General features: G+C 41.9%; 1 non-coding gene across 1 annotated transcript; it reads left to right on the top strand.

Annotated features, from left to right (window-relative positions):
• Positions 1-264: 264 nt before the first annotated feature.
• LOC133095846 (U6 spliceosomal RNA) lies at positions 265-371 on the top strand. The gene has a single exon (XR_009701703.1). It is a non-coding gene; the product is annotated as a U6 spliceosomal RNA (small nuclear RNA).
• The last annotated feature ends 19,720 nt before the right edge of the window (positions 372-20,091 follow it).

Here is a 20,091-nt window from a genome sequence, read left to right as displayed (position 1 = left end):
TAGGTCTGGGTCAGGAAACATACAAGAAAAACCTAGAATATGTTTTCGGATCAGAAATCAAGGAAGAAAGGATGACGGCAAAGACATCTTACTAAGGCATGTCAAAAGGACTTGGGGCTGACCTAAGAGGCTCTCCCTAGCTAAAGATTGAGCAATTTTAACATTATTAAGGACAATAATTGCAATGGATCGAAACACATAAAATATGTTGAAATCCACAAGTTCATAATTGTACAAAAAAACAAACCAAAAAAATCAACTCAGGTGCTTGCTTCGGCAGCACATATACTAAAATTGGAACGATACAGAGAAGATTAGCATGGCCCCTGCGCAAGGATGACACGCAAATTCGTGAAGCGTTCCATATTTAACAACAACAAAAAAATCAACTCAGATTAATTACCAATTGGTCCCCTTTGGAGAATGCTGGTGAACCAACACATTAATTTGAAGCCAATAAACAAAGGGAAATAATCAGGATTTATCCTGATGTTCTTATCTAAACTGTACTGGATAACTAAACAGTAGATGAGGGAAAGTTTCTCTTTATAGAATTATTCCAGCTAATAAATAAATAAGGATCAACAGAATATTATCATTTTCATCCCTTAATGAATTAATGGATCTATGTATTAATCATCAGTGCCTGCCAACATCACAGAAAGAGAAAAAATTAAATATTATTTTCATTCACATGGAAGATCACACCACCCTTATAAAGCAGTCTTAAAAAAATTCGTCCTGAATCTTGTCAAGCCTATAGATCCAACTAGCCATTTACAGGAAATCACAAAAGAGAGAGGAACATTTTAAAATACCATGAAGATAAAACAAGCAAATCCAAACAGGGAAACCCTATAGGATAAATCGTCTGGCTTTCCCCACAATGACAATAACAAACAACAACAACAAATTCAAGGAAATAAAATAATGAATGTGGACCCAATAGATTATAAGAGACTTAAATGACATAGAATTAACTGCCGTTGATGGCCCTTTTTTGGACCTTGACTCAAATAAATTATTTGTAAAAATAAAAATGCACACATTTATGAAACAATTGGAAATGTGAATATTGGGTACTAGATAGTTGATGGTATTGAGGAATTACTGGTAATTTATCGGGATGGGATCATTATGGTTATTTCTGAAAACTCCTTATCTTTTGGAGATACATGCAAAACATTTTATGGATGGAATTTTAAAAATAAAGAAATCACCCCAGAAATAATAGAGAACTCACCACAGATGTGAAAGAAATAGAATTAGTTTCAGGAAAGTTTCATTCCCTCCTCACCACACCCCTGAGAAGCCAGAGTTTACTCTATTGATTCATGGATGAACAAGCAGAGCCTCCTTGGGAGGTGGATCTTCAGCTACAGACAGAGAGGAAGGCGGATGAAGAAATGGTTCCATGTTGTCTTAATCTTGGCTCTGACACTATGCCCCCTGTATCAGTCAGCTCAGGTTGCCATAACAAAATACCATAGCCTGATGGCTTAAACAACAAAAATTAATTTTGTCACAGTTCCATAGGCTGGGAAGTCTAAGATCAAGGTGCTGGCTGGTTCAACTTGTGGACAGCCACCTTCTTGATGTGTCCTCATGTGGTACAGGAGGTGGGGAGAGAAATGGAGAGAGAGAGAGAAATACAGAGAGAGGAGAGAGGTCTCTTCCTCTTCCTACAAGGCCTCAGGTCTACTGTATTAAGGCCCAACCCTTATGAACGCATTTAACATTCATTACTTCCTAAAAGCCCCATCTCAAAATACCCTCACATTTAGGGGTTAGGGCTTCAACATATGAATTTTGGGAGACACAATTCAGCCCACACCACCCCCATGCAGGACTCTTCTGCTCAGTGCTGGGTTCAAGCCAGGTCTCTGCGTCGGCAGCCAAGTACCTGGAAGGATCCAGCTACATGAATATTTGCTGGGCTTCATCACAGTCCATATGGCTTTGCACTGTCTGCCAGGGCTGAATGAATTAGATCAAATCAAAGAAGAGAGCCCAACAGGATACTGCTTTTTGCTAGTTCTTTCCCTCATATGAACAAATACTAAATATAATTAATCATGTGACAGAAATGGGGAAGGTTGGTTCTTTGTTTTGTTTTGTGTTCATTTAGTTTCATTTTGTGAGGGATTTCTGCAAGGACCATGCCCAAACATTTAACTCACCTGCTTTTTAACCTAAGGATAATGAACATGAAACAAATCTAAGGGAACAACAGATTCTACTGGGAAGACTTCAATATTAAGAGCAGTTGAAAGGCATGGAGGAGCAAGAAAGACAAAAGAAATAAAGAGAAAAAGAACAATAATGAAAGAGAAGCCCCCCCCCCCGCAAAAAAAAGAGAGAAGGCCCACGGCAAGTCTGGAAGGAGAGGGAAGAAGCTCAAGGAGAAGCAGGGGAGAAGGGGAAGGAGGGGGGAGGAAGGGGAGGGGGAGGAGAGCTCCCTGGAGAAAGGGCAGACACCAGCCGTATTCCAGAGGACAACCAACAATTCAGAAAGAGAGGGAATGGCTCAGGAGCCCCTGAGGTTGGTATTTCTTTTTTTTTTTTTTTTAACATATTTATTGGAGTATAATTGCTTTACAATGGTGTGTTAGTTTCTGCTGTATAAAAAGTGAATCAGCTATACGTAAACATATATCCCCATATCTCCTCCCTCTTGCATCTCCCTCCCACCCTCCCTATCCCACCCTTCTAGGTGGTCACAAAGCCCCGAACTGATCTCCCTGTGCTATGTGGCTGCTTCCCACTAGCTATCTATTTTACATTTGGTCGTGTATATTGTCAATGACACTCTCTCACTTCATCTCAGCTTACCCTTCCCCCTCCCCGTGTCCTCAAGTCTATTCTCTACATCTGCGTCTTTATTCCTGTCCTGCCCCTAGGTTCTTCAGAACCATTTTTTTTTTTTTTGGTTCCATATATATGTCTTAGCATATGGTATTTGTTTTTTTCTTTCTGACTTACTTCACTCTGTATGACAGTCTCTAGGTCCATCCACCTCACTACAAATAACTCAATTTCATTTATTTTTATGGCTGAGTAATATTCCATTGTATATATGTGCCACATATTCTTTATCCATTCATCTGTCATTGGACACTTAGATTGCTTCCATGTCCTGGCTATTGTAAATAGAGCTGCAATGAACATTGTGGTACATGACTCTTTTTGAATTATGGTTTTCTCAGGGTATATGCCCAGTAGTGGGATTGCTGGGTCGTATGGTAGTTCTATTTTTAGTTTTTTAAGAAACCTCCATACTGTTCTCCATGGTATTTCTTAAAATAAGTAGCTCTCATTTCTTCCTGAGGTTGATTTGGGCTGAAAGCATAAAAGATTAAATCATAATCTTTTCTAACTGTAAGGTTAGTTAAATATTGTTCATGCACAGTTCTTTAGCCTTAAGTCATGGGATAGTCTGTTCTAAAATCTCAAAGCCCCAAGTGAATGGAATTTGTTTTGGCATTTCAGAATGATGTCAACACGACTGTAGAAAGGAATCAAACCGAGGACCAAAACGTCTTTATCCCTCAATGTGCGCTTTTTAATTAGTAGGGGAGACATCATTGGTGGCCTCCCCAATAGCCATTCTCCATTCTTCGTTGCTAACGGAAGAGTGATTTTGTTTGAGTGGCAATATCCCCTACCCCATGGAACAATCCCATGTGCCCTTGGTAGTGGCAGGACTAGGGGTGAGCAGAGAGGGATAAGGGAATATCCGCTTGTGGGTTTATGGGGAAGATTTTCTACCTAATAAAGGAGAGAGTTCCTTCCTGCTCTGGGTGCTAGCGTGTGAAAATGAGCTGCTGCAGCCAGATTGTGACCAGGTGTAGCAGGCCACGAGCTGCTGCCCTAAAATCCTGGTGTTCTTGAACCACCGAGCAAACTCTGAAGCTCCCTCCCTCAAGGCTTCTTGTAACGGGGGACAATTTAGTGTCTTCTTGCTCAAAGTCTAGCTATTTTGTCACTTGCAACTAAGCACCCTTAACTGAGAACATTAAGTACAAATAAAGCTAAAGGATGTGAGTAGGATTTGGCTCAGTTATGAGGTACAAACCCCCAAATAGCAGTGGTTCAAAGGAGATAGAAATGTATTTCTCTTTCATATAAGAATCTGGAAGCCATCTGTCCATGATGCTGTATAGTGCCCTACAGCCTCGGGAACTCAGGGTCCTTCCAGCTTAATGATCAGCAATCCATGACCTCATTTTCCAAGGTCACCTTCTGGTCTATGTTGGCTGTTCCAGTTCAGCCACCAAGTGCATTTTTCAACCAACGGAAAGGAGTAAAGGGGGTAAAAGGGGCACAGACATATAGCTTATGTACAAGTCCTCAAGAAATAAAGGTATAATAATAACCCCAAATAACCATCCATGTAACGGCCTCTGCTTAATGCCTGGGAGGAGAGTCTCCCTTTCAGAAGCAGCCAGGGAGCGGGGCTTTGGAGGGTGTTGACCAGAGGACACGCCTGGCTGGTGGGGCTGGTAGTACAATCCCCTCACTTCTCACTCCACCTGGATGGAGGTTCCAGGTGGGAGAGCAGAGCAGGAGGCCCTGGGGAGGAGGGGACTGCAGAGCCAGAGAAATATTTTGCATTATTGTCAGCAGGCCTCGTTTTCCCTCTGCATCACTGTGAACTGGGAAACGTAGGCTCCACAACCGCGCATGCGAGTTACGCACCGGAGAGGCCAAGCCGGGCCGGCAGGGCCGTGGGTAGATGATGTGGGAGACGTCAGCCAACTCCCCAGTCCCCAGAGCTCACCCCACTTCCAAAATTAACCCCTACCCTTAGGTGGGCATGAGTGCAGCTGAGGTGACTTGCCCAGCTGATAGGAGACAGCTAAGGGAGGAGAAGCCTGGGGCCAAGCTCTCGGGAAAGCTACAGTTCAACTCCCAGGAGAACAAATGAGGCAGAGCAGATAAAGACAGATCTGGGTTTGAAGCTGGCTGTTTGACTTCCCAGTTCTTGTTCAAGATACCACCTGAGTTCTGAACCAAGAGAATCCCAGGGGTGAACATGTCTTCTTCTTTAAAAGAGAAGTGTTTCTAATTCTTAAATATTCATTCCCCCCAAATAGTAAATTCTACCAATTAAAGATTTGTAAGAATCCTCTCTAAAAATGGAAATGTTTTGAGCAAATGATGGCATTTTCTATTCTGATGAGAACTGATTCAACCAAATAGATTTTCTTTGAATCTTTAACTGACATGAGCCACATTTCAGAAGCGGGGGCTTTTCTCCAAAGAAGACATACAGGCACATGAAAAGATGCTCAACGTCGCTAATTATTAATGAAATGCAAATCAAAATTACAATGAGGTATCACCTCAAACCAGTCAGGATGGCCATCCTCAAAAAGTCTGTAATAATAAATGCTGGAGAGGGTGTGGAGAAAAGGGAACCCTTCTACACTGTTGGTGGGAATGTAAATTGGTGCAGCCACTATGGAGAACAGTATGGAGGTTCCTTAAAAAACTAAAAATAGAGTTACCATATGTTCCAGGAATCCCACTCCTGGGTACATATCCAGAAAAGATGAAAACTCTAATTCAAAAAGATACATGCACCCCAATGTTCACAGCAGCACTATTTACAATAGCCAAGACATGGAAGCAACCTAAGTGTCCATCCACAGATGCATGGAAAAAGAAGATGTGGTATATATACACAGTGGAATACTACTCAGCTATAAAAAAGAATGAAATAATGCTATTTGCAGCAACATGGATGGACCTAGAGATTAAGTCAGACAAAGACAAATATCAAAGGATATTGCTTCTATGTGGAATCTAAAAAAAATGATACAAATGAACTGATTTACAAAACAGAAACAGACTCACAGACATAGAAAACAAATTTATGTTTACCAAAGGGGGAAGGGGAGTGGGTAGGGATAAATTAGGAGTTTGGGATTAACAGATACATGAGAAAAAAAAGACGTGGGGCCTTTGATAGGGGGATGGGAAAGTGGAAGGTAGAGACGAGACGTAGTAGGGGGTGGGAAGATGGTGTGTAGAAGGGAGGTCTGTGTGGCATGGGGAGGGATGCCAAAGGGCTTTGAGACTGTATGCGTGTCCTGTGGCTGCTGTGACAAAATACCACAAATTTGGTGTCTTAAAACAATAGACATTTATTCTTTGACAGCTCTGGAGGCTAGAAGTCCAAAATCAAGGTATCAGCAGGGCCATGCTCCCTCTGAAGGCCCTAGGCAAGACTCCTTCCTTACCTCTCTCTGGTTTCTGATAGCTCTTAGCATTCCTTGGCTTGTGGCAGCATCACTTAATCTCTGCCTCTCTGCCTGCCTCTTTACACAGCCTCTTCTCTATCTGTATCTCTCTGTGTCCTCTCTTCTTCTAAGGACAGCAGTGATTGGATTTAGGGCCCACCCTAAATCCTGGATTATTTCATCTCAAGCTTTTCAACTAATTACATCTGCAAAGATCCTATTTCCAAATGAGGTCACATTCTGAGGTTCTGGCTGGACGTGAATTTGGGGTGGGACACTCTTCCACCACTATATAGGCATTGCAAGAGTGGGAGAGAGGGGAGGGGGCCTCATAGGTGGTGCTGGGTAGGACATGTACAAGCTGCAAATTTAAATATGTACTCTAGAACTGGTCCTTTTTCCTCTTCTCTTTCCCAGGTGAGACGTGGCTTCTCCTTTTGGAAAATCAGGCCCAAGGGAGGAGATGGTACCTGCAGATGCCCACCTAGAGGGTCGAGCTCTCTTCCATTCCTTAGACCTGCTGTGTATCTGGAGAACCTTCTCTCCTGCCTTTCTCCTCTGCCTGCATACTCCTCCCTACAGAGGACCTGATTCTAAGGCACCAGGGAAGGCTTCACAGGGATAGGGTTATAGTGTTCCGAACATGATAGGCTGGTGTTTGAGGTTTCTGCCCAGGAAAGAAATGACTAGTGGCATTCACTCATATAAATGGCATTCTCCAATTGCCTAAGTGTAATTGTTAATTATTGACAAGTCTTGAATGTGATTGGATCCCCTCAACCTCTCTATAGAGCACCATTTTGAAAATTTCATCTCTACATTCAAAGGCTTGTGTTTCACGGATTCCTCAGCTCAGCTTCTTTTGGGACAGAGCACAAGCCCGGGGTGGAGTGTTGGATTCCTATTAGCATTTTCCACCAGCCAGGCTGTGTGCTCTTATGCAGATGTGCTGAATGCTTTCCTTTTATGTAAATGTCTGATCCACAACAGGACTACCCTGTGCCTGCTCTCATCCTGCTCAGCTCTTACAGAGTCCTTTTAAGGTAGGGACCATTTGGCAACTCCAGCAAAGAAGTTGGCTTCCTTATTATATCAAGAAGTTAAAATTCTGACATAGTCCTGAAATTTCTTGAGACAAATAGTTCATATAGTTTCAGTTTGATGGCATGTTAGTCATGAGTTGTTGTTGTTTTCTTTGAATGTGATAAAAGATCAACTCAAAGGAGCTTATGTAGAAAGAGAGATTTGATAGGATATGGGAGTTTCTTATATCATCAAAGGAAACTGATACCCAAAGAGCAAGAGGGGCGAGGATGAGGATGCAGCCCCGCTTGAGAAACTATGATGAGAGACCGAAATATCACAAGGATCTGCGCTTTGTCTATGCTTTTCTCTCCCTGTCGACTTCATTATCACTACACACTGGTCCACATTTTACATCTTGCTACTCCCACAACTAGAACAGGACCAACCCACTTTCTCCTTGGTCCCAAGGTTAAATAAAATGCCAGGGAAGGGCAGTGATTGGTTCAACTTGGGCAAGCACGTCACTCCTGGATGCAAGAGCCCTCAGATATCTGGAAAAGTTGTTTCCTTTGGATAGTTTATCAAATTATATGGAGTGCTTGAGCCTAAATCACCTCTTTTGTGTAATGCAAATCTTGATGATTTTGCTGTGTATATGTCACTTTTTGAAAAATGGATGCTTTGAATATGGTGTTCGTTTCCTTCAACAGAACCTTTCTGGAATGAGTGGAAACATCGATCCATCTCAACAAAAAAGTCTGCCATTTATTAAAATGGGTCGGACATTCTGTTTAAAATCCTGTATTAAATGCTATTGTGTAAAAAATATTTAGTGTTGTGAATAATCTCTATAGATTTAATAAGCACTATAGCATTGTTTCCAGCGAGAAAAAACTGTTTTAAATATACTTTTCATTTGTTGAGGAATGAAAGCTGAGGTTTTGGGGGAAAAGTTGATAAAAGCAGCTCTGGGCTGTGTGCCCATATTTTAAAATAGGAATGAGCACTGGTAGTATGTGTCACCATCCTTTAAAAAGCCAAGTATCGATTGCAGCAGAAAAGCAGCCCGGGTTCCACCATTAGGTTCAGCCTTGTTGCATTCAATCATCACTTCACAGAGCAGAATTCTTCCTTTATCCCGCCTACACCCCATTCCCGGTTCCTAGGGGTAGCTAGTACTTCACTGGGGATATTTGTTTATCCCCTTTGAAGGATGTGGACAAAGTCTGGAAGACCAAGCAGAAAACCTTGCTCTCACAAAGGGTGAGACTTGGAGGCAGACCGGCCCAGATTCAGGTTGAGACCTGGCCACGTCCTGTGTGGCACTGACTAGCATACTCAACATTTTAAAGTTTTTATGTTCTCAGTTGTAAAACTGGGATGATATTGGGTTGTCCAAAAAGCGCCCTCGGTTTTTAAGACACATTTTTCATTTTCACCAAGAACTTTATTGAACAACGTATTCACCCTTTTGTTCCACTACCTTCTGCCATTTTTCAGGCAACTTCATAATTCCATCTTCCCAAAACTTTTTATCTTTTTGAGCAAAGAACTGTTCCAGGTGCCTTCTACAGTCTTCCAGGAAATTGAAATTTTTTCCATTAAGAGAATTTTGTAAAGACCGAAATAAATGGAAATCTGAAGGAGCAATGTCTGGTGAATACGATGCATGAATCAGAACTTCCCAGCCAAGCTGCAACAGTTTTTGCCTGGTCATCAAAGTAACATGCGGTCTTGCATTATCCTGATGGAAGATTATGCATTTTCTGTTGACTAATTCTCGACGCTTTTCTTCGAGTGCTGCTTTCAGTTGGTCTAATTGGGAGCAGTACTTATTGGAATTAATCGTTTGGTTTTCCAGAAGGAGCTCATAATAGAGGACTCCCTTCCAATCCCACCATATACACAACATCACCTTCTTTGGATGAAGACTGGCCTTTGGTGTAGTTGGCGGTGGTTCATTTTGCTTGCCCCATGATCTCTTCTGTTCCACCTTGTTGTACAGTATCCACTTTTCATCTCCAGGCACAATTTGTTTTAAAAAATGGAACGTTTTCATTAAGTAGAGAATTGCATGAGGAAATATGGTCAAGAGGGTTTTTTTCGCTTAACTTATGTGGAACCCAAACATCAAAGCGATTAACATAACCAAGCTGGTGCAAATGATTTTCAATGCTTGATTTGGATATTTTGAGTATGTCGGCTATCTCCCGCGTGGTATAACGTTGATTGTTCTCAATTAATGTCTCGATTTGATCGCTATCAACTTCATCTGGTCTACCCGACCATGGAGCATCGTCCACTGAGAAATCTCCAGCATGAAACTTCACAAACCACTTTTGACACGTTCAATCAGTCACAGCACCTTCTCCATACACTTCTCCAAAAAGAGAGCACAAATCTCTTTTTGCGCTTTGGTTGAGTTTTTACCTTTCTTGAAATAATAAAGCATAATATGCTGAAAATGTTGCTTTTTTCTTCCATCTTCAATATTAAAATGGCTACACAAAAATTCACCAATTTTGATGTCTTTTTTTAAATGCACGCTGATATGACAGCCGTCACATACAATCTAACAAAATTGTTTTGAATGAAGTTAAAGACAACTAAGAACTACTAGAGCCATCTTATGGAAAAAAAACAAATGCAACTTTTGTCCAACACAATACTATCACCCAGGGTTGTTTGGGGTATTAAAAGATGTAAAGTGCTTGGCACATGATGACTTGGTGAGAGTTGTATTTGGTCCCAACTATACTCTGACCTCCTTCCCTTTGCTGGGTCATCCGAGTCTCTCTCGTTCCCCTCCGCTCCCCCCAGCATACGGGGGGATGTTGAGGATGAGCCTGACCATACCCACGTTAGCCTGACTTCCAGTGGCACCGCTTAACCCACACTGTCCCTTCCCTCTCTGTTGTTTTCACATGAACTGCAGGTCATGGCTGGTTGGCTGGCCTCACATAGGACAAGCACCCATTTGACGTGGACGGTCTGCCTGTCCTGTGTGTCCAGCTCCCCACTGAGGTGAGAAGTCGGCCTTGAGCAGAAGATTGCTCTTTTAAAAGCTATGACTTAGGTGTTCCAGTCCTGCATCCTCTCACCTTCCATGTTTACTTTTGTGTTCATTCCAAGTACCCCATGTTCTTGGAGAACATTTCTTAGAAGGAGGAAGCAGCGTTCGTGTAAAAGCACCAGCACAGATGGTGGGGCTCTGCTTTGTGGTGTGAGAGGCTGGCTAACCCTATCCACAGCTGACTTGGGCCCTGGGAATGACGGGAAAGAGAATAAACTAGCAATCAGAAAGAGCACCATGTAAACACTCAGGCACCAATATCCTCATCCAAGAAGCTGCTACGAATGTCAAGTGCATCATATTTGCTGAGGCAGGCTCAGAGACCAGCCAAACTCTAGGCCATGCCAGTGAAAGGATGAAATACTACTGTCGCTTTCCCTGCTGTTAATATCCAGTTTTCAGAGGTTTCCTCACACTGAGGAAACCTAGTGCGAGAAGGAAGCAAACATGTCTTTGTCCTTCTCTGGCTCTTGATATCAAGCTTAGTTTTATGAAGAAGAACCCAGGCTCATTCCAATGGTCTATCCATATCAACAAAAATGGCAGAAAGAATCTATGGGACAGGACCTGCACTTAGATGTGGATGAACGCAGGATACACTGTGGCATTTGGGCTTCCTGGACGGTCAAGAATCCTACCCTTTCCAGAGTCGCTGAAGGAATGGCAGTGACCAGCTGCCTTTGGAAATTCTGGTCGAGCTTCCCGAGAATTTGCACAAGCACCATGAGCGGCCACTCCACCCTGACCTGCCTTCTGCTGAATACTGTATATTAGTCCAGCCAAGGGCTCAAACACCCAGGCCCAGGGCCAAGGACAGTCCTATTTCTGTTGAGAAGAGTCAGGAATGCTTTTCTTTTAATCCTGTCTCAAATAACATTCAGATGCTTTAACACATAAAAATAAATTCAATTCTCTGAGGTCTAATGTGTGTTTGGATCTTTATATATAGATGATGGGGGCTGTATTTCATTATTGGCTTTCATAGAAAAAGAAGGGACTGAGTGTCTGTAAGATGAAGCCTGTGAAGCCATTTTAAAGCCTATAATTATCTTGATAATTGGGTGGAGATGCAGTAGAATTCAATAACATAATAAGGTAGATTTTAAAAATTCTAAAGACAATATTTGGATTGATCGTTATAAATACTGTTCAAGCAGGCCTAACTTCATTTCTCAATTAGAAAAAGGTAAGAAAACCATTTCTGATTGCTGTAGATCCAGACCATGAATGAATAGCCATTTCTGCCACAGAAAGATTGAATTTCTCTAACGGGACCCCAACTGTGGCAAAGGCAACAGCTTATGAATTTGTCCAGAGTACCACCTAGTGGAGAGAAGTATTGCTGCAGAAACCTCAGGGGGCAATAGTGTAATAAGTTTAAATTTCTTGTTAAGAGAAATAACGTGAAAACTCTCTTTAATCTCTAGTTTGTAAATGATTTTTCTAATATGTACATATATATTTTTTACCTCAGTAAATGTAGCATAGTGAACGTAACCAACCATTTCTTAGGCAAGTCGGAATCTGATCGTGCTTTAAGGTCAGCCTTTTGAAATGATGCCACTGGTTGATCAAATTATAGGTTATAGTTAATTAAGTGCCACACATGGGTATACATACGTGTGTGTGCGCAAATACATGTATACACGTGTGTGTGTGTATATATACATACATATACATATATATAAAATCACTCCCTTATGAAAACATTCAGAATGTGCTTTGCCCCCCAAACCGCCCAGCTGTGAGCTCCCTGAGAGCCGGGGTCACTGCATATGGGCCTTTGCAGCCTGAGTGCCTGGTGTAGTGCTCCTGTGGCTGCAGATTTTAAACAGTGGTTCTCAACCTCGGCTGTACTTTGGAATCCTCAGGGGAGCTTTCCCAAAACAGTGATGCCAGGTCCCAGCCCCAGAGACTCTGATTTAATTGGTGTGTAGAATGTGCTGAGAGCTGGGAATTTTAAATGCTCCCCAGATGATTCTAATGTGCCGTCAATGTTGGCAACCAGTGCTTTCAGGAATAAATTCTCCCAAGCTCAGAAATGGCATTCTCACTCCTCTGAGGGAGCAGAGGGCAGCAAGAAGGAAGAGGGTAACGCAGAGGCGGCTGGGGATTTGCCTGGAACCGCATGGCAATTAATTGGTTACCTAGTGTTACCCACCGAGTTACCTAGTGTGAAAATAGAGCATTATGGGCATTTTTCTGGCCTGCCAGTCACATGTAGCTGAAATGAGTGAAAGAAAGAGCTTGAGGACATTAGAAAGTTCCAGAAATAAACCTGCCATTGGTTTACAAACTATCACAAAAACAATTCACAAAAGGGAAATAAATTAATAAAGAATATATGGAAAGTGTTTAATTTCAGTAGTAATTATATGGGTGCAAATGGACATTTCTTCCCCCTTAATTACAATGAAAATTATTTTAATGATATTCAGTGTTAACAGGGAGAGAGTGAAACTAATCTTCAATTGACTAAATCCATTTTGGAAAACAACTGAGCAGCATGGATCAAGGCTGATAAAAATGTTTACCACTTGACCACATAATTCCCCTGAGAATCTAAGGAAACAGTTCATAATATGGGAAAATCTAGATGGACAAAAATGTTCATCATGGTTATCCCTAACAGTGCAATATCAGAAATATCCAAAGTATTAAACAACAAAAGAAAGTTTAAAAAAAGATAAATTTTATACCCACAGGGAGGAATATTATGCAGCCATTATAAACACTGATAGAAATAAAAATGTTTCACATCAAAATCTTTATGCTCTACTGCTAAGTAAATCACGATATAATGCTGTTTGTAAACTATGATTTCAATTGGGTTTTTTTTAAAAAGTCACCTGGGACATCTTTAATTCCAAAAAATTCTTCTCCAGGAAGGACTGCTATTCTGACACACCAGACATTTGCTGTCTCTACTGATTGGCCTATGATGGCACAATTTTGGCTTCAGGTCTTTGATCTAAACTGTCTATCATTTGAAATAGCTGTTGGTTCTTTTCATCAGAGCTTACTATGGGTACAGACTCTTTTAAAACTATCTCTTGCACCTTCTTAGATGAGCCAGAGATCAATAAAAGGGGAGCCAATCAAATCCCATGGAAATGTTCTTTTTGTACTGGAGAGAGGAGGAACAAGAAGGTCGTTCCGTTCATCTTTTAGATGAACTATTCCTGGGGCCCCTCCCCTTCAGATTGAGATTTCTGGGTGTTCTTAAAGGGACTTGCCAACCACCTTGAAAAGCAGTTTAGGGGCACGGCGCGTTACCAGCAGACCAGGCTCTCCAACTTGGGCGGTGACAAAAATAACCAAGTAGGAAAGAGGATGAACAAGAAGGGGAACCGCTACAAAATGAATGAGAATCATCTCGCAAATCCATGTGAGGTTTTCAGAACTTATGTGGATTTTGGCGCTTTGGAGCAGAATCAGTTATGTACCAGAAAGCAAAGCAGTTGCTTGACACATAGGCCACAGCTCATTTTTTCTGCTAATGAAACCAGTCAGCACTTTTAGATTGTACAGCAAAATGTGCCACAGCCGATCCACACCAATTAGTGAACACACTGAGCTAAATGCAGATTCAGTTGTGGTAGAGTACATGTACTCTATTATTAACCTATTATTTAAGAAAGGATTTACGACATTGTGGTCTGAAGGATAAAATAAAAGTCAGGCTGGATCCTATAGATGCCTTTTTCTCTGTTTTTTTAAAAAATTTTTATTGGAATATAGTTGATTTACAGTGCTGTGTTAGTTTCATCTTTTTTTTTTCTTGAAGGAAAAGAAAAAGGAGTTTGATTGTCTCTCCTAACTGAAAATGCCAAAGGGTTACTGTTTCAGGTATTACATGACCCAGGGGCTCAAATGATGTCACTAAATCTCAGTCTTTGTTCATCTTTTGACTTTTATCTCCTCTTTGTTAAATCAGGATTCCTTTCCAGCAGAGAGGATGGAAATCCTTCTAACCAGATAAGCAGCAACCCTACGAGTGAGGTGATAAATGGGGGTTATTTGGACCTTAAGACTCTATCTATCTATCTACCTACCTACCTACCTACCTACATACCTATCATTGTGGTAAAAGAAACATAAACTTTGCCATCATAATTATTTTTAAGTGTACAGCAGTGTTAAGTATATTCCCATTGTTGTGATCTCTAGAATTTTATCTTCTTGCAAAACTGAAATTCTATACCCATTGAATAAGCACTCTTCATTTCCCCTCCCCTCAGCCCTTGGCAATCACCATTCTCCTTTCCTATTCTATGAGTTTGACTACTTTGGACACCTCATCTAAGTGGAATCATACAGTATTTGTCTTTTTGTGGCTGCCTTATTTCATTTAGATAAAATGTCCTCAAGGTAAATACATCCATGTTTCATCGTGTGTCAGAATTTCCTTCTTTTTTAAGACTGATAGGCCTCTATTTTTTTATTGTTTCCTTTAACCTACAAATATGCTCAGTGATTCCATCTAAAAATAAACATACAAAAATAATCATAATTCCCTCTCTTTTCTCAGATAAACCCTCAAACTTCTGCTTTTCTTTTTCCTCATTACCATAATAAAGGTCTACCTACCCTGTACTCAGTCCTTTACTCTTTGGTATCCCATTTCTACCTCACCACTTTTCTAAAACCATTTCCTTGAAGAGTATTAGACTCTTCTTCAATTAAAAAAAAAAAAAGTATTTTAAAAATAAAGTCTTCTTTAGCACGATGTACTCATGGGAAATCTACTTCTACTTCTTGGTTTATGTTTTCTTCCAGACTGGGTTCTTTGCCCATTTTTTGCATGCTCTTTTTTTCACTTTTAATTTTCTTTTACCTTAGTTTTGTTTTCAGCCACAGAACACCTGTAGAGCAGACAGAAGTTATTCATGCTTTAAATAGCTCTGCTCAGTTGTCTAACTGCTCTCATTTGGTGGACTGGATTCTACCTGATGTGTTCCCCACCTTATTTTGAGGCCAGGTTACTGTGCCTTTCCAGTTTGAAGGAAAGGTGTTGCTCTTAGATCACTCTTCTGTAGCCTGCTGGTAGGAAGACTGTGGAGGTGGAGCCAGGCTGGGGCTGAAGTCTGAGCCTAGGAGACATGAGCTCTGAAAGTGCTTGGAGATTCTGTCAAGTGTAAAAGAGCTCAGTCAACCCAGCAAGGGATACACCCAACTCCTGTGGGGTTTGGCGCATCACCCCAACTCAACCCAATGTCTTGGAGGATGGGAAGACCTTGTAGTCTTTCCAGCATCTTTCAAGGGCCCCAAGGGAGAAAAGGACTTCTAATCTTGAAGACTTTTCTACAGTTTCTCCCCGGGATGCCAATCCATACCCTTGGTCCTCTTCTCTGCAAATAGGAAGGTGTTAGTGAGAAGATTCAAGATTTTGTTGGCTTGATATAGTGCTTCTGGGGAGGAAAAAGTAGAAGCCACAACAGACTGTACCACTCCAGGATCATTTGGTTCTTCTGTTGATGCCTCTTTTTCAAAGTGTATGACATGAACTTTTGCCTTTTTTCTTATTTAATTGAGGCTGGTAAGTTTTTATTGTTTTATTGTTTCCTTGGCTTTTGTGTGTTTTCAATATTTTTTTGTTGCTTTAACTCTTGGGGAGAGACCCCATGAGTTGGCTTTGTTCTGCCATCTGTGTCTGGAAGTCCAACAGTATCATCCTCATTACTAATCATAACGATCTTTTTTGGTACTCAACCTCCTGCACCTTTTAAGCATTTTAATACAGTTGACTATACCTTATCTGACCCAGGTTACATGGTCTGCTCCTCCTTGACCCTAGGATCTTTTTTTTCCTCTTTTTCCTAAAATGAAGCTGTTGGACTACATTATAGTTCTTATTGCTGGTTGCACATTAGAATCACCTAGGGAGCATTTTAGAAATACATCACTCCCAGGAATTCTAATTTATTTAGCTGGAAATTGAGCCTGAGCACCAGCATCTTAAAATAAATTGTCCAGGGGATTTCATGAGTGGCAGGAATTGAGATTCCCGGGTCTCTGCGTGGTGACAGCGCCTCCCAGCTCTGATGCTGTAAGGCCATCTTCCTCCCTAAAGAAAGCAGGTGGTACTTACAGAAACTCCCCCAAAGTGCAAGTAGGTGAACAACTTTAGCAAGAAGGAAGAGTCCATGAACAAACACCACAAAATGCAAAGAAGACACAGGAGCAGCAGAAGAGGATCCCCAAATAGGATGCCAATTCTGTTTTATGAGTCAAGAGTGGGACCCAGGACTTCTCTGGTGGCTCAGTGGTTAAGAATCTGCCTGTCAGTGCAGGTGACACGGGTTTGATCCCTGGGCCGGGAAGATCCCCCATGCCGCAGAGCAGCTAAGCCAGTGAGCCACAATTACTAAGCCTGCATTCTAGAGCCCGTGCATCACAACTACTGAGCCCACATGCCGCAACTACTGAGCTCGTGTGCTGCAACTACTGAAGCCCACGTGCCTAGAGCCCATGCTCCGCCACAAGAGAAGCCACCGCAATGAGAAGCCCGCACATCGCAACAAAGAGTAGGCCTCTCTCACCACAACTAGAGAAAGCCCACGCGCAGCAATGAAGACCCAACACAGCCAAAAATAATAAAATTTTAAAAGTAAAATTTAAAAAAAGATAAGAGTGGGACCCAGAAGGTATAATTTTTAAAAGCCACCCAGAAAATGTTGGTGAGATTTGACAACTGGTGCTCCAGATATCCTTTGCTTATCTCCTGCCAAGTGTAAGGTTTCAGACAGTTCTCTCTAATGCATCCTGTCCTGCCCACACTCATGCCTCTGGCTTTTTTTTCAGGGCTGAGCTATGTGGAACAGCCTATCGAGCTGCAATCTGTATTTACCCCACTGCATCTTCCCTGTTGTTCCCGGAACAGTGGTTCTTAAACTTAAGTGTGCATTGGAATCAGCTGGGCACCTTGATACAACACAGATTCCCAAGCCCCATGACCAGAATTTCTGATTCTGAAGTCTGGGATTGGAGCTGAGAATGTGGATTTCCATCAAGTTCCCAGGGGAGGCCACTGCTGCTGGTCCAGGGCCAAACTTCGAGGAGCGCTGTACTGGAACGAGCGTCCTAAAACAGACTGATGGGTTTGTCCTTTGCCTAAAAGCCTTGCATGTTTACAGCAGAAAGCCCAACCACTGAGCAGGGTCCACAGACACTTCAGCTTTCCCAGGGACCTCTCTCTCCTGTCCACATCTCTGGCTCAGGTACACCAAACACTTCCCTGTGCTACCACCATGCCGTGTTCCTTCACACTTGCAGTCTTTGCAGATACAAGTCTCTCCCTGGAGAGATTCTGCTCTTTCTATATTGGGTCAACTCCCACTCATCAGTCAAGATTCTGCTTAAATGTCACTTTCTCCATGAAACTATCACAGGATCCTTCAGACATATCATTCCTCTCTCTGTTCCTCTGTGCTCTGATGTGGAATACAGTGCCTTGCATTATGATTCTCTGTTTGAATATCTCGATTATCTGTTTGCATATCTTACTAATGCTTCATGAGCCTCTTAAATAAAGCTAAATTTTATTCTCTTTATTGCTTATTCTCTATATCCCTAAGACCCAGCACAAAAGACATGCTAGATTAACACTTGTTGCACGAAAGACTGGACAGTCAAGGGCACTATAGGCAGAGTTGGTCGACTTTTTCCTTAAAGCATAAAAGTACTTAAAGTAAAAAAACAGAATCACTGTTTAGATGGGGGTTAAGCTATCAGTTAGCTAGATCTGGAAACTGTTTAATGCTGGACAGTGTGGAAAATATACAGATTTCATAAAGAACGTCCTTAGAACACTATACTTTCTAAACAGGAATTAATGCTACATTCTCCATTCCTTACCCTACCCTCCCAAAAAGGTCTTAGCATTTAAAATTTGGTACAAAAGAGTTTGGGTGTGGTCTCTCTCTTCTGAGCAAATAAACTGCAAATAAAATTACTTCACCTGACAAAAAAAAGAAATGGTTTAATAACACCCATCACATTTGAGATATAGGACACGTAATTTGGAGGATAGAGACCCAAAGTCCTTCCTTTTTATTCAGATTAATGCAAGTATCTTAGGGCTTAAAGACACTTAAGTGGCTACAGGAGAAACTTATCATGGTTCACAAAAATAAACTACAGACATCCATTCTCAGGGTTCTAAAATATTGGCTAGGCTGACAAAATCCTAAATTTATAGATGATTCTAAGGGTGAGGATGTTTTTCTCTCACTGGCTGGTATTTTATAACACACGTCATTGTGTTCAGCCTTGTAGAATTTATGCCATTAGGAGTCATACATTCAGATAAAAGCTGGATCAAGGAAAGAGGATTGTTGGCAGAGTATTTGTCAGTAAATGATTTACAAAAGCATGTGAGTTCCTTTGTTCTGAGTTTCAATCTTCCTTTTCAATAAAACCTTGACCAAGGGCTTGGAGATCTGCCCATGCTTGTACTTCGGAAGGGCAAAGTACTCTATGTCATGAGGGCTAGGTGACATTGGTGTGCTGAGAAATATTGGGATTCAACCACTAATTCAATGTAGAGTAATCATTTATTTATTCACTCATTCAACAAGTTTTTATTGCGGGCCAATCATGTGCCAGGCACCCTTGTTGGCCCTGAAGATACAGCAGCAACAAAACAGATACAAGTCTCTTCCCGCATGGATCCTACACTCTAGCTGGGGAGAGATGGGTTAAAAAAAAAAAACCAAATGTGTGCGTGCGCATGTGCGTGTGTGGGCATGCCTGTGCGTGCGTGCGCGTGTGTGCACGTGTGAGAACCACCCCAGAAGAATAAAGCTGGGAGCAAGCTAGAGAATTATGGGAGTGGTAGGACTGGTTTTCATCCAGGGAAGAGCTCATTGGCTGTCCCACCTGGAGAGGTGGAAGAGTGACCAATCAGCTGTCTGGGGGAGGAACCTTCCAGGCAGAGGGAACCAGAGGCACAAAGGCTCTGGGTGGTGTCACGCCTGACACGCCTGAGGAACATGGAGGGACTAGTGTGATTGCAGCAGAGTGAGTGAGGGAGAGTGTTAGAAGATGAGATCCAAGAGAACAGGATGGCGGGAGTTGGGGGGTGGGGTCTGGTCTTACATGGCTTTGTAGACCACTATTATTTTGGCTTTTACTTGGTGTGAGGTCAGAAGTCTTTGTATCGTTGAGTAGAAAAGCGAGAGGATCTCTCCTATGTTTTAACAGAGTCAATCTGGCTGCCGTCTCTGGAACTGACTGAAGGGAGACAGGGCAGAAGCAGGGAGATGAATCAGAGGGCTACGACAACAATCTAGCTGAGCGATGGCTGTGGCTTAGGCAAGGATTTAGTGCATAGGTGGTGAGAAGTGGCTCTGGATATATTTTTAGAGAAGAGCTGACAGGATCTGCTGAAGGACTAGACAGAAAACATGAGAGAAAGAGAGAAGTAAAAAATGATGTCAGGGTTTGTTTGGGGGGTAGAGATGGGAAAGGCTCTGAGAGAAGCAGGGAGCTCTATTTGGAACATGTTGAGATGCTGATGAGACATCCAAGTGGAGCCTGGACTTAAGGAAGATGTCCATGTTGAAGATATAAATTTGGCGGTCATGTGCATGTAGACGGTATTTAAAGCCATTAGACAGGATGAGATCACGAAAGATGAGTATTGTAAAAATAATTAATAAACAGAAATTGCAATTAGAGGTGGGAAACCAGAAGGGGGAGCTCTCACACCCTTAGCCATGCTTAACGCAGCAGGAAGAAGAAAGA

This window comes from Eubalaena glacialis, chromosome 7 (genome assembly GCF_028564815.1).
Source record: "Eubalaena glacialis isolate mEubGla1 chromosome 7, mEubGla1.1.hap2.+ XY, whole genome shotgun sequence".
NCBI lineage: Eukaryota > Metazoa > Chordata > Mammalia > Artiodactyla > Balaenidae > Eubalaena > Eubalaena glacialis.
The sequence above is the reverse complement of the archived record's forward strand: the minus strand, read 5'-3'. Positions and strand labels throughout refer to the sequence as shown.